The sequence below is a fragment of the Pongo abelii genome, chromosome 10, assembly GCF_028885655.2.
Source record: "Pongo abelii isolate AG06213 chromosome 10, NHGRI_mPonAbe1-v2.0_pri, whole genome shotgun sequence".
NCBI classification, from domain to species: domain Eukaryota; kingdom Metazoa; phylum Chordata; class Mammalia; order Primates; family Hominidae; genus Pongo; species Pongo abelii.
In genome coordinates this window covers 22,630,638-22,645,062 of record NC_071995.2, presented here as the reverse complement: position 1 = coordinate 22,645,062, position 14,425 = coordinate 22,630,638, and the positions used below count along the sequence as shown (strand labels likewise).

The following is a 14,425-nucleotide window of genomic DNA, read 5'->3' as shown; positions in this document are numbered from 1 at the left end:
ATTTTATCTAGATTGAAAAAAGGATTACTAACTGTATCTGTTTATCTCTTACAGTCACCTGGTTTTTGAAGCTACACGTAGATTATATCAGCCTAAAAAAATTAAATTGGGCATTGTCTATTGCAGAATTTTCTTTGATAAGCTGAGCAAAGATTTATTTATCTTTGCCAAATTAAAAATTTTTAATCTGGCTGATCTCTAAGCAGCTTCAGAAATCTTGACAGAGCAACAGAAATAAATATTTTTGAGAATTTTATATCTATATTGATTAGAATTTCTTTCACAATTGAAAATGGTTATGTTTCTTATTATGCATCTAATAGAATCAGAGTATATCATTCTCTGAACAGGAGTAATTAATCTTAGATAAAGGAAACTAGTTTTCTAAGGTTTAGTGCATTGTTACCTAGATTGCTTTTGGGGAAGCAATGAAAATCACTGTGCAGTGTGAACCATGGCTGTGTTCTACTTATTGCTAGATTGATAGAAGGTTTATTATCGGTTCTGTTCTTATTATGTGATCTTGATCTTTGTCTGCATATACATATATATATTCTGATTTTAAATGTACAATGAAATCTTCTGTTAGAAAATTAACTACAAAGCATAAGGCATTTGGCCAGTGCTAAACAAGAGACTTAGAGAAATATGGTCTCATGTGATTCTGCCCCAGGAGGTATGAATTATTTGATAATAGGAGAGGAGGATGAAATTGCCACAGTAAGATTTAGAATAGGTGAGAGATAAGTCCTTCCTTTTGTAACATTTGAAAAGGAAATTATGCAGGGGTCAAGGGTTGGGAAAGAAGGACTAGCATGATGACTAAACTTAAGACACACTTTCAGAAGAGGCTGGCTTTTCAAAAGGGTCTACATGGAAAATGAAGAACTGAAAGTGACTTCTCTTGAAACTATTCATGTTCATGTACCCCTTGGAAAATTTTACGCATTCTAAATATTCATATACCTTGGTTTGGAGAACCTGTTTTAGACCACCTAGGGAACTTGTAAAAGAAATGTACAAGAACAGGTTTTATGAAAACTCTCACTGCTAGCATGTGTAACAGATTGTAGAGGTAGAGAGGTGCACTAGAGATCAAAGGGTACAGATAAAAATAAAAGTCGTTTCTGTAGAGAGAGTTGTGCTGTGTGTCCCGCTTTCACTTCTGTTAGGGGGAGGTAAGCTATTCTTTCTTCTGATTTAAGCCTAGTGAGCATGACTTTAAGTTTGCTCAGAGTGCTTTATATTTGTCCTCTGCAGTTTGGGAGACACAGGGGACTGGTGTCCAATTCATACTTAGGAAATTTAAGAAGTCTAAAAGGCAAAAGGCTGTGGCTGGATCCACCTGCCAGGAGGTGAACTGAAAAGAGGGCTATATTTGAAAAGGAGCTTCACTCCAGCCAGTGATAGGTTACCCAGAGCTAGTTTGGGGCTCTTACATCTAGAATGATTGGATCATATGGAGTGGTGATGACAGTTTAGTAGAAAGAGGCTAAAATTGTATGTTGAATATCTAAAGCTGCAGGGAGAAATTGTATGTGAGTAGTCAGAGGAGACGCATTTCCCCCGCCAAAGATACGCAGGTGTCAGATCATGAATGAGGGATGGAATCTCCAAAGAATCCAAGAAAGTGGCCTTAAGAGAAAGAGGGTTTTAAACACTGCCCTGGGCAAAGGAATCAAGGAAGACATTTCTTCCTTCATTAGCTCTTCCCCTTTAAGTTTCAACTCTAGAGGAGATAGAGCAGCTTTGTTCAATTGTGGGAGAAAAAGGAAGGCAGAAGGAGAGAAACTAGGATGAAAAATAGAGAAATAACCTAGAGCCTCTTTCTCAAATGTAGGCTTTGCACCTGATGTAGTGGGAGAGAAGGAGATTTGGTTTATGTAAAGCGCGAAGTGAACTAGACATATTAATCCAGAACTGTGCCTTTTGGGGGAACAAAAAGTGACCAGAGGGTGTTTTGCTTTTTTTTTCTTTTGAATGTCAACGGAAAGTAGTGCAGCCTGTTTGAGATTACAGTTAGTGTCAGCGGAATTAAAAAAAAATGGCCCTATAAAATGAATTTGATAGGCAGTGGAGGAAGAACTAGCTTCTTTTCTGATATCACCACATAAATCCCATTTGTTCAAGGTACCTGCACTTACTATCCTTTTCAAATGTAAATATTGCTTGGGAGTACAACAGTATATTATCGCAACTTTTGAGTATTTTTTAATAATACATTATGCTCAGAAAGACACCAGGATTATAATTTTTCCTTCCTGCAACTCTCCTTCCACTTCAGCATGCTGTTACTAGTTTTTCAGCTTATATATATATTTTGCCATTTAACTAACAGACAACTTCATGAATCATACAATAGATTTTGTTTCAGAGGCGTGTCATCAGCTCCATGAGATTGAAATTGATAAGGACAGTCAAAGCATTTGAATCAAATTTGGGCTCCTCTATAAATGGGTATTTTTAAAGGAGAATTCATCACTTACAATAATGCTGTAAATCTTGGTGTTAAAATCCATGCTAAATGGGACTCATTGGTAGGGCTGTTTAATATCTAAATTCAGTATGAACTATAATGTCAGAAAAATCTTTGATTTTGCTATAATATTTTGTTACTTTTACATGGAAAATTTCAGAAATTTATACGTTTTAAATCTCTCAAAATAGTTATTTCTTGTAAGACAGAAAACAAATAAGTGTTCAAAGACATGTCCCACCTTTGAAATGAGGACAGAAAATAGAAAATGGCTTAGGGGTTACTTAATACAGCTACTTAGAGGCAGAACAAGGACAAGACAGAGCTGAAGGCTGAAAACTTTTCAGTGAATTTGTCTAGCAGCAGGAGCTACCAGTTATTGAAATTTATAACATTTCAGGCTAAGAGGGACTTTACATAATTTATCTCATTTTTTATATGCTATGTGGATATCTAATCTTTTTAGGATTCAGCAAAAGAAGATTTAGATATCTCCTATTTGAGTCAATTCTAGGAAGCCTAAGAGATCTACCAAGATGGCCCCTTGGCAATCCCCAAAGCATCAGAAATATTGCTGTTATTTGGGTTTAAAAGTTAGTATCAATTCCACTGTTTCAGTAGCAGTTTGGGTGTTCCAAAATGTCATCCAAGTACAGTATATGATGTAAATGTTTGCAAGACAGGAACAAAAAAAATAGGAAAATGTAGACTGGGAAATGTTGTTGGGGGGATTTAGAAGTTGAGGGACAAGAAAACAGTATCTTTATTCTTCCACAACCTCCTGCACCTCATTTTACAAACCTTATCATTATTTTAACTATAAATATATTTGTATTTCAGATTTTTAAAAGGCTATCTTTCACAGGTTTACATTCTTTTCCTTTTTGTGGACATTAGACACTGTTCAAGGTCCATGTGACAATGTTTGTTGAGTAAAATAAAGTATGCAACAGTAATTTAGAAACTCAAATCTATATAAGTTTATTTAAGTTTGGCCATATGGTCAGATGCCTCCTGACACTACAAATATCTTTCTGTGATTTAAAATTTTCTATAAAACTCTAGCAGTAAATAGTTGGTAATGTGAACATAGTTCACCAACATTTTTATCTTACAAATTACACATTTTTGATAGTAGCTATTGTGATTCCATCTATTTTTATAGGAATATAACATGGTGATCTAGTGTAACAGTATACATTTATTTGCATTTTAAAATGAAGAAGCAGTATGTATTAGGCTAGTGCAAAAGTAATTGTGTCTTTTTGCCATTAAAAGTAATTTAATTTTAACATAAAAGTATATTAGTAATATACTATAATTATATAATTAGTAATATAATAGAATTATATAATTAGTAATATAATAGAATTATATAATAAAAAACCCATAGGAAGCATTTTATTTTGAAGAAGAAACCAGATAGTTTATTTTTCCTATTCATTTTCTTTCTTGTATCTCTGTGGTTGCATGATTTTTTTTCTTCATTTTTTAGTGGCACTTATGCCATTTGTGATTTGTATGTGTGTGCCTACTGTTTGTGCTGTAAATCTTGGTGTTGAAATCCATGCTAGATGGGACTCATTGGTCAGGCTAATATCTAAATTCAATATGAACTATAATGTCATGTCAAAAAATCTTTGATTTTGCTATAATTTATTTTGTTCCATTAACATGAAAAAATAAGTTCTTCATATGGATACGGAAGAGTGCAGAGGTTAGACTGTATTTTGAGTTTCTGGTTTCCAGTTGGGACACTGATCATTTGTTAACTTAAGATCTTAGCTTGTGAATAAGTCTTATCTGCATTGGATAAGACTTAATAAGTCTTATCTGCATCTGGATCTTAGCTTGTTAATAAGTCTTATCTGCATGACATTTTGGCCATATTTATGGGTATTTCTACAGACTAAATTAAGTTTTAAATATATATTTCTAAGAAAAGTGAGAAAGAAAAACATGTAGGTGGTAATAACATAAACTTTGCAGAGGCTAATTTCCAGATACAAACATATAGTACAAGGTACCTGCAATAATTATAACTATTTTTGACAAGTAAATTGATATCTTGATGCCTTCCTTCATTATAGATGAAAAAACAATTTACCTCAGATTACTGGTCACAGTGACCCTAACTCATATTTGGTTGTAAAGTAGTACATTACCCATTTTAGGTTATTCAGCTCCTAAACTTGCATATATTGACAGGTCAACGTGAACTACAGATGTGTGAGATTTTAAAGCTATTGAAGAGGCTCAGTACATTATGTCTTAAAAATAGTCACATTTAAGCATCCATTGGATTGCTGTATTATGGTATTTACAATGATGAGGTACAAAAGGGTCTAGGTCTATGTTTGCATATACTCTGGAAGACAAATCCTACACTTGCAGCATTTTACCAGTGGCAGCTATTAGAATCTCCTAAATATCTTAACCTGTGGGCTTACATATTTTCTTATTTTTTTTTCAGAAGTCTTAGAATCAAGAAAGGGCCATATATGAAAGTAGTGAAGTGGCATAATATTTTTTAATACTTCATGCTTTGGTCAATGCCACAGTACCCTAGAATTTTAGTAATGATTACAGTTAAAAATTAGTGTTGTATTGCTAGATGTATTAGTCCATTTTCATACGCTATAAAGAAATACTCAAGGCTGGGCAATTTATAAATAAAAAGAGGTTTAAGGGACTCATAGTTCCACATGGCTGGGGAGGCCTCACAATCATGGCAGAAGAAGGAGGAGCAAAGGACATCTTACATGGTGGCAGGCAAGAGAAAAGTACAAAGGAACTGCCCTTTATACAATCATCAGATCTTGTGAAATGTCACTATCACAAGAACAGCATGGGAAAAACCACCCCCATGATTCAATTACCTCCCACTGGGTCTCTTCCATGACACATGGGGATTATGGGAGCTACAATTCAAAATGAGATTTTGGTGGAGACACAGCCAAATCATATCATTCTGCCCCTGGTCCCTCCCAAATCTTATGTCCTCACATTTCAAAACACAGTGTGCCCTTCCAACAGTCCCCCAAAGTCTTAACTCATTTCAGCATTAACTCAAAAGTTCAAGTCCAAAATCTTATCTGAGACAAGGCAAATCCCTTTTGTCTATGAGCCTGCAAAATCAAAAGCAAGTTACTTCCTAGATACAATAGGGGTACAGGCATTGGGTAAATATACCCATTCCAAATGGGAGAAATTGGCCAAAACAAAGGGGCTACAGGCCCGACATAAGTCCAAAATCCAATGGGCAGTCATTAAACCTTAACATTCCAAAATGATCTCCTTTGACTCCATGTCTCACATACAGGTCGTGCTGATGCAAGAGGTGGGCTTCCATGGCCTTGGGCATCCTCACGTCTGTGGTTTTGTAGGATACAGTGCTCCTCCTGGCTGATTTTATGGGCTGGTGTTGCACACCTGTGGCTTTTACAGGTGCACGGTGCAAGCTGTCAGTGGATCTACCATTCTGGGGTCTGGAGGACAGTGGCCCTCTTCTCACAGCTCCACTAGGCAGTATCCCACTGGGGACTCTGTGGGGGGGCTCCAACCCCGCATGTCCCTTCTGCACTGCCCTAGCAGGGGTCCATGAGGGCCCTGCCCTTATAACAAACCTCTGCCTGGACATCCAGGTGTTTCCACACATCTTCTGAAATCTAGCTGGAGGTTCCCAAACCTCAATTCTTGACTTCTGTGCACCTGTAGGGTCAATACCATATGGAAGCTGCCAAGGCTTGGAGCTTGCATCCTCTGAAGCCACAGCTTGAGTTGTACCTTGGCCCCTTTTAGCCACGATTGGAGTGCCTGGGATGTACGGCACCAAGTTCCAAGGGTGTACACAGCAGGAAGGCCCTGGACCTGGCCCAGGAAATCATTTTTCCTCCCTAGGCCTCAGGGCCTGGGATGGGAGGGGCTGCTGTGAAGGTCTCTGACATGTCCTGGAGACGTTTTCTCCATCATCTTGGTGATTAGCATTTGGCTTCTTGTTACTTATGCAAATTTCTGCAGCTGGCTTGAATTTGTCCCCAGAAAATGGGTTTTTCTTTTCTACTGCAATGTCAGGCTGCAAGTTTTCCAAACTTTTATGCTCTGTCACCTCTTGAATGCTTTGCTGCTTAGAAATTTTTTCCACCAGATACCCTAAATCATCTCTCTCAAGTTCAAAATTCTCTAGGGCAGGGGCAAAAAGCCAGCAGTCTCTTTGCTAAAGCGTAGCAAGAGTCACCTTTGCTCTAGTTTCCAAGAAGTTCCTCATCTCCATCTAAGACCGCCTCAGCCTGGACTTCATTGTCCATATCACTATAAGTGTTTTGATCAAAGCCATTCAACAAGTCTCTAGGAAGTTCCAAACTTTCCAACATTTTCCTGTCTCCAAAGCCCTGCAAGTCTCTAGGAAGTTCCAAACATTCTCACATTTTCCTGTCTTCTCTTCCACCCTCCAAACTATTCCAACCTCTGCTTGTTATCCAGTTCCAAAGTTGCTTCCACATTTTTAGGTATCTTTACAGCAGCGCCCCGCTAATCCCGGTACCAATTTACTGCTTTAGTCCATTTTCATACTGCTGTGAAGAAATACCTGAGACTGGGTAATTTATAAAGAAAAAGAGATTTAATGGACTCACAGTTCCACATGGCTGGGGAGGCCACACAATCATGGCAGAAGGTGAAGGAGAAGCAAACACACGTCTTACATGGCAAAAGGCAAGAGAGAAGTGCAGGGTAATTGCCCTTTATAAAACCATCAGATCTTGTGAGACTTATTCACTATCATGAGAACAGTATGGGAATAACCCACCTCCATGATTCAATTACCTCCCACCTGGCCCCTCCCGCAATATGTGGGGATTATGGGAGCTACAATTCAAGATGAGATTTTGGTGGGGACACAGCCTTACCATATCACTAGGGATTGTTACATGCTAAAGGCTTTTTATACATTATTTCATCCTCATATCTTTGCAAGTCAGATATTGTTTTTTTAAATATATAAATAAGAAAACTGAAGCAAAAATAAGCCAAGAAATGTATTCAGAGTTTTAAAAAAGAGTATCCTAACAAAGGTCTGCCTGATTCCAAAAATCCTGTCTTTCTCATTGCACCAATGACCCTACTATAGTATCTTTCAGTGTCCTATTGACTTTTTGCTCTTCAGCATCACAGCAGGACATTCTTTACATTTTAAATTTTACTTCAATATGAAAGTTGAAAAAACTTAGACAATATCTTTTGGCATAGCCAGATAATAATCATAAACTTAAAATCAAATAAAGCTCTGAAAACTGAGTTTGAATATCTGGGTACCCCAAGGGCTTGGTTCTGGTTCATATCCTCTTTCATTTTCCAGTGGCTTTTCTGCAGGAGGGGTTCTGGAAAAATATGGTTTCTAAGCACCTCGTAAGGATCAAATATGTTTTCAGAAGGCTGATGAAGCTTCAGAAAAACAAATCTGTTTCTGTTGTCTTGCTCCTTTCCCTGTCTTGTCATGCCAGCCTCCTCTACTCATCCTCCAGGTTAACATATTAGGATTTCAAAACCAGAGTGGAATAGATGCTTTAAATCCTTATCACACCCAGCTGTTTGAAGAAAAGTGATTGCAAATGTATATGAGTCTCAAAGCCCAACCAGATACATTGTACGGTAATAGGACTCCTTCATGCCCTTCTCTTTTGCTCTTTTTCCATTTTGCTTTCCTTACAGTTTACCTCTACCAGTCCTCTACTAATGTTCTTGCTTAAGGTGCCTATCCTGTTCTGTTAGGGCTTTGCTCTTAACCAGCTGTTATCTAACTTCAACTGTTAGTTCATGTTGATGAGAGTTTTTATTTCAAGAAGGATTTGTCTTTTAATGAGAGATTCTTCAACTAAAAAGCACTTATTATGCACAAGAATGAATTTCAAATTATAGAAGGTTATGGAATAAATTCTCGACAGAGTTTCTGCTCAAGATCTCTTGCTTGATCAGGTTGTTTGTATTTACCAAAGTGGAGGCATGGAGTCAATACAAAGAAGTGAGTGATCAGAAACCAGAACAGAGTTTTATAACAGTTATAGCTGTATGTGGGACCAGTCTCCTAGCTTTCATGTAAACTTATACTAAATTTTCAGCATTTCAATTCCAGAGGTTTCATATTTATATATTTATATGATAATCAGGGCATTATGTCCATGAAGGTAAAAAAGAGTTTTTGAAAAAAATCTGGCCGGGCGTGGTGGCTCACGCCTATAATCCCAGCACTTTGGGAGGCTGAGACGGACGGATCACGAGGTCAGGAGATTGAGACCATCCTGGCTAACACAGTGAAACCCCGTCTCTACTGAAAGTACAAAAAATTAGCCAGGCATGGTGGCGGGTGCCTGTAGTCACAGCTACTCGGGAGGCTGAGGCAGGAGAATGGCGTGAACCTGGGAGGCGGAGCTTGAAGTGAGCCGAGATCACGCCACGGCACTCCAGCCTGGGCAACACAGCGAGACTCCATCTCAAAAACACACACACACAAAAACAACAACAACAACAACAACAAAACTAAGAGGACACTTTTTTTGATATATTTAATTTTTCTTTTTATAATGCCTATCCATGATTTCAATTTTTAAAGTGTTTATTAATGCAGTTTGTTATCTATGTGGTAAGATTTCTAACTACTTAAATTATATCTTTTTAGAATTTTAGAATTTCTTCTTGTTCTACTAATCTCCTTACAACCCTGATAAACTTACCAGATATGCTGTTTCTGTATTGTCTGCGATATCCTTTTAAGGGTTTGTGTGCCACTTCTTACTGATGATAACCTTTGTTCTAAATACCATAAGGAATGTTCCCACAGAGAAGTGGTGGATTTTCAGAGCCAGTGTCTTTATGGTTCTTTAAACATTTTGTAATTCTAGATGTGGTTGTGCAGTACAAGTTTCTTTGTGTCATTTTGTTATTGGAGCAGGGAAGGTATCTACTTATGCAAATCTCATTTAGGATTTGGGTAGATTAATTTCATTATTCTATTTCCCTTTTTGTTCATCTTTGAAGCTTTCTCTGCATTGTTTTGTACCCGGTTTTGTGACTGACTTTTTTTTCTTCTCTGTCTCTTTTAAAATTCTTAATAAAATGAATTTAAAAAGTACCCACTGTAATACCATACTGTTCTTTGGTTTGTGTAGTTATCATTGTTAAATCAGTTATCACTGATTGGACATTAATGATATACCAGATACTTTGCATATTTTATTTCTAATCTTCAAGAAAACTATACAAGATAGATATTACTATCCCTGTTTTACAAAGGGAGTATAAGATGCCACACTCTATCAACTTAATCACACTGTATTAAATTATAAATTTATATTAAAATAATTTGTTTGTTTTTTCATTATTCCTAGAGTAAATGTATTCAACCAATATGTATTGCGCATCTGTTATAGGCACATAATGGGCTTAAATGTTGTGGGGATTATAGAGATGACTCATACATCCTTCACCTAGTTAGTTTACAGGCTGGATGGGGAAATAACACTTGTGCATACATAACCAAAAAATAAGGTAGAACCTGTGAACTTCTTCTAGGTGGTCTCAAAATTCCAACCACTAATATCATATCAAATATAAAAATAAGCTCACTAAACATGTTCAGTGACTGAGGGAATGTCTATGTAAATTCAGAACCTGTATTTACATAGACTCTTATCTGTGTAAGACTCTTATCTATGTATGACGGAAAGAATCATGGTAGGCCCCATGGACAGTGTGGTCTTTGAGCAGAACCAGGGTACAGTGTAGATCCCAGAGGTGAGGAAAGGATATTTCAAGGCAGCAAGTTGTATAAGCAAGAACGTGGAGGCAGGTGAGTGTGGGGTATGGGATGGTTAATGCACAAGGGAAGCAGTAATGAGGCAGATGAAAATATAGACCAAAATTCCATAGGGAGGACGTTAAGGGACCAGCTATAGGATGTGGGTCTATTTAGTTGGCAAAGGTTTTATTGAACCATAAAAGAAAATTTTCTTAGTTGTATACAGAACAAAGAAAATAGGACAATCCCATTTGGATTTTGTAAGAAGAAAAAGATGTACTACCAGCAATCTTTCAGTGTTGAAAATATTTAATAAGTGTATTGAATTTTTTTTAACTTTCTTCCAGTTAAAACCTTAAAAAACAAAATAAAACAAAGCAAAAGTATCTCATAATGGGTAGGGTAAAGATTGTTATTCTCAATATCAGACAAGGTGAATAACTATTTTAGTCCCATTCTTCTTTTGCCTGACCTGTGTGTCCAGTTTCAAGACAAACCGATTTGGCATGGTCTGACATTTAATAAAACATAGTGCAAAGTGGGAGTAAAAGAAAAATATTTTTATTTGGACATGATGTAGAGAAATTGTCTGGACTTCAGAGTCAATATAGCTGAGTTTCAATCCTGAATCCATCCTAACTGTGTGATCTTAGATAAGTCAGCTCATTTTCTAACTTTTTTAGTTTCTTTTCTTTCCTTTTTTTTTTTTTTTTTGAGACAGAGTTTCTTCTGTCACCCAGGCTGGAGTGTAGTGGCATGATCTTGGCTCACTGCAACCTCTGCCTCCCGGGTTCAAGCGACTCTCCCGTCTCAGCCCCCCAAGTATCTGGGATTAGAGGCTTCTGCCATCATGCCCGGCTAATTTTTGTATTTTTGTAGAGACGAGGTTTCACTATGTTGTCCAGGCTTGTCTTGAACTCCTGACCTCGTGATCCGCCCACCTCGGCCTCCCAAAGTGCTGGGATTACAGGTGTGAACCACCGCACCAGCCATTTTCTTTCTTAAAAATTTATTATCATTTCTTTATTTCAATAGCTTTTGGGGTACAAGTGGTTTTTGTTACACCGATGAATTATATAGTGGTGAATTCTAACATTTTAGTGTACCTGTCACCCAAGAAGCGTACATTATATCTGATTGATTTATTCCTGGCCCCCTCTCACCCTCCCCCTTCTGAATCTCTAAAGTCCATTATATCACTCTGTGTGCCTTTGCATAACTCATAGCTTAGCTCCCCCTTGTAAGTGAGAACATACAGTTTTTGGTTTTTCACTCCTGTGCTACTTCACTTAGAATAATGGTCTCCAGCTCCATCCAAGTTGCTGCAAAAGACATTATTTCATTCCTTCTAATGGCTGAGTAGTATCCCATAGTGGGTACATACCATATTTTCTTTATCCACTCATTAGTTGATGGGCACTTAGGTTGGCTTCACACCTTTGCAACTGTGAATTGTACTGCTATAAACATATGTATGCAAGTGTGTTTTTCATATAATGACTTCTCTTCCTTTGGTTAGATACTCAATACTGGGATTACTGTATCAAATTATAGATGTACTTTTAGCTCTTTAAGGAATCTCCATATTCTTTTCCATAGAGGTTGTACTAATTTACATTCTCACTAGCATTGTGTAAGCATTCCTTTTTCCCCACATTTACACCAATATCTATTGTTTTTCTACTTTTTTCTTTTTTTTCTTTTTGAGACGGAGTCTCGCACTGTAGCCAGGCTGGAGTGCAGTGGCGTGATCTTGGCTCACTGCAACCTCTGCCTCCCGGGTTCAAGCAATTCTCTTGCCTCAGCCTCCCAAGTAGCTGGGACTACAGGCACACGCCACCATGCCCGGCTAATTTTTTGTAGTTTAGTAGAGATGGGATTTCACTATGTTGGTCAGAATGGTCTCCATCTCCTGACCTCATGATCTGCCTGCCTCAGCCTCCCAAAGTGCCGGGATTACAGCTGTGAGCCACCACGCCCGGCCTGTTTTTTGACTTTTTAGTAATGGACATTCTTGCAGGAGTAAGGTAGTATCTCATTGTGGTTTTGATTTGCATTTCCCTGATGATTAGCAACGTTGAGCATTTTTTTCATGTTTGTTGGCCATTTGTATATCTTTTTTTAAGTAAATGTCTATTCATGTCCTTTGCCCACTTTTCAATGGGATTATTTATTTTTTTCTTGGTGATTTGTTCGAGCTCCTTTTAGATTCTGGATACTAGTTCTTTATCGGATGTGTAGTTTGCAAATATTTTCTCTGATTCTGTGGGTTGTCTGTTTACTCTGTTTATTATTTCTCCTGCTGTGCAGAAGCTTTTTAGTTTAATTACATCTCATTTATTTATTTTTGTTTTTGTTGCACTTATTTTTGGGATCATATACCAGTTAAACTCTGTCATTTTGTCTCTTAGTGTACATACTTAAGCCCACTCACCCAACTTCTGAGATCTTATCTGGAAGCTGCTGATCATCAGTTTCAGGTGTTTTCTACCTATTGGGAGTCTACCTTTCCCTGGTACTGGCTATGACCAGTTATTATTTTAGAGAGACAATTTAACAAGCACTTGACCATCAGCTGATAGTTGCCTGATAATTCTTGGTTGGGTGCTGGGGGAGTGGGGGCATGGGGGTGTGGGTTGGGTTGGGGAGGCCCTCTCTTCCCTGCTCATGGTTGCCTAGCTACCCATTCTAGCACTTGGAAGCCTAACTCACTCAGGTTACTCAAGGGTACCTATGATTTCATGTACCTAGACAGAATGAGAAAGGTTAAGATAAAAGTAGTCACCAAAATTTTACTGTTGGTACCTCCAATTACAATAATTTAGTTATTCTCATTATTTTTTTTCACAAAGTAGTTGTGAGAAACCAGAGAATACACTCAGTAAGCTCCCTGGCAGTAAGGTATTCTCAATCTTTACGTATTTGATTCCTTACTGAGCTGCAAATACCAACTTAACTAAGGAAATAATGCTGAATTTGTTTAAATGTTTCACTTTCATAAGAAATTGAATGAATAAACTTCAGAATAAAATCTACGATTAATATCTACTGTATCCATATAATAACCTTTGTGCTATAGAGTCACTCTATGTTTTAATTCCTAGCACCAGAGGTTTTTGGGTTACTATTCATAATTCTTCTTGTTTAATTCCTGGGAATTGTATGCTACCATAGGCAATGTCCTTGAACAACATATGCACTCATTAAAATTTTGTTAACACTAGAAAAACAGATGGGGGAGTTGAAATAAATTATAATGTTAAATAACAAATTAATATATGTAATATTTATAAGCCTAAATATAATGTTGATATTATAAATTGACATATTATAAATTACATATTTCGTTATATATATTTATATCATATATAGGTGTGATACGCAATAAAACTGCAGACTATTGTGGGAAATTTTTCAAATAACTTTGAGAGATTATAATTTAATTTTACCTTATTCAATTTGAAATGTTGGGTTTGAGTCCACTTTGAAAGAAGGACCAACAATTGAGCATCACAAATATAAATTTATATATTCACCTATTTATTTCAATATGTAATTCATGACATAAAATTTCTTATAAATATATTTCCCTGCCTCTATACCCTCACTACCACTAGCACTTACCGCCACCAACAAAAGCCTCTACAATTTGGTAACCTAAGGCACACTTAATAAAGGGAAATTTTAATGTAGAAGTGTAAGTCAATGAGTCAAATTTCCATTTAGATTGAAATGCTTATTTTGTCTATTTTTTTAAAAGTAAAAGTTGAGTGTCTTTAGAAATGGCATAACGCAGCATGATGGCAGTTTATCTGAATTAATGCTAGTTCCAAAGCTACCTAACTCAAAGTCAGGGAAAGGCAGATATTCTGTAAGAATCTGACTCAAAGCAAAGCATTTCATCTCCTGTCCAACATTGCACCTGCTATCAAAAAAAGTGTATCATACACATAACCTCTGCCAGAAATGTCCCATTTGTTAAACAAAGGAAATAATTCTTATACAGCAAAGAGTTTCCAGAAGTCTGTGGTCTTTTAATTGAAGACACGATTAATAGAACACAAGTTGTTTTGCAATACCCTGCATAAGAATATGACTGAGGTTTGCTGAAAGCCACTTAAACAGAACAAAGGGCACATACATTTAATAGAAGCTCA

At 37.0% G+C, this 14,425-nt stretch overlaps 1 protein-coding gene across 1 annotated transcript in view; it reads left to right on the top strand.

Annotated features, from left to right (window-relative positions):
* The window catches only part of SLCO1A2 (solute carrier organic anion transporter family member 1A2), a 150,684-nt gene that overhangs the window by 3,855 nt on the left and 132,404 nt on the right, over positions 1 to 14,425 (top strand). The gene's annotated exons all lie outside the window — the stretch shown is intronic.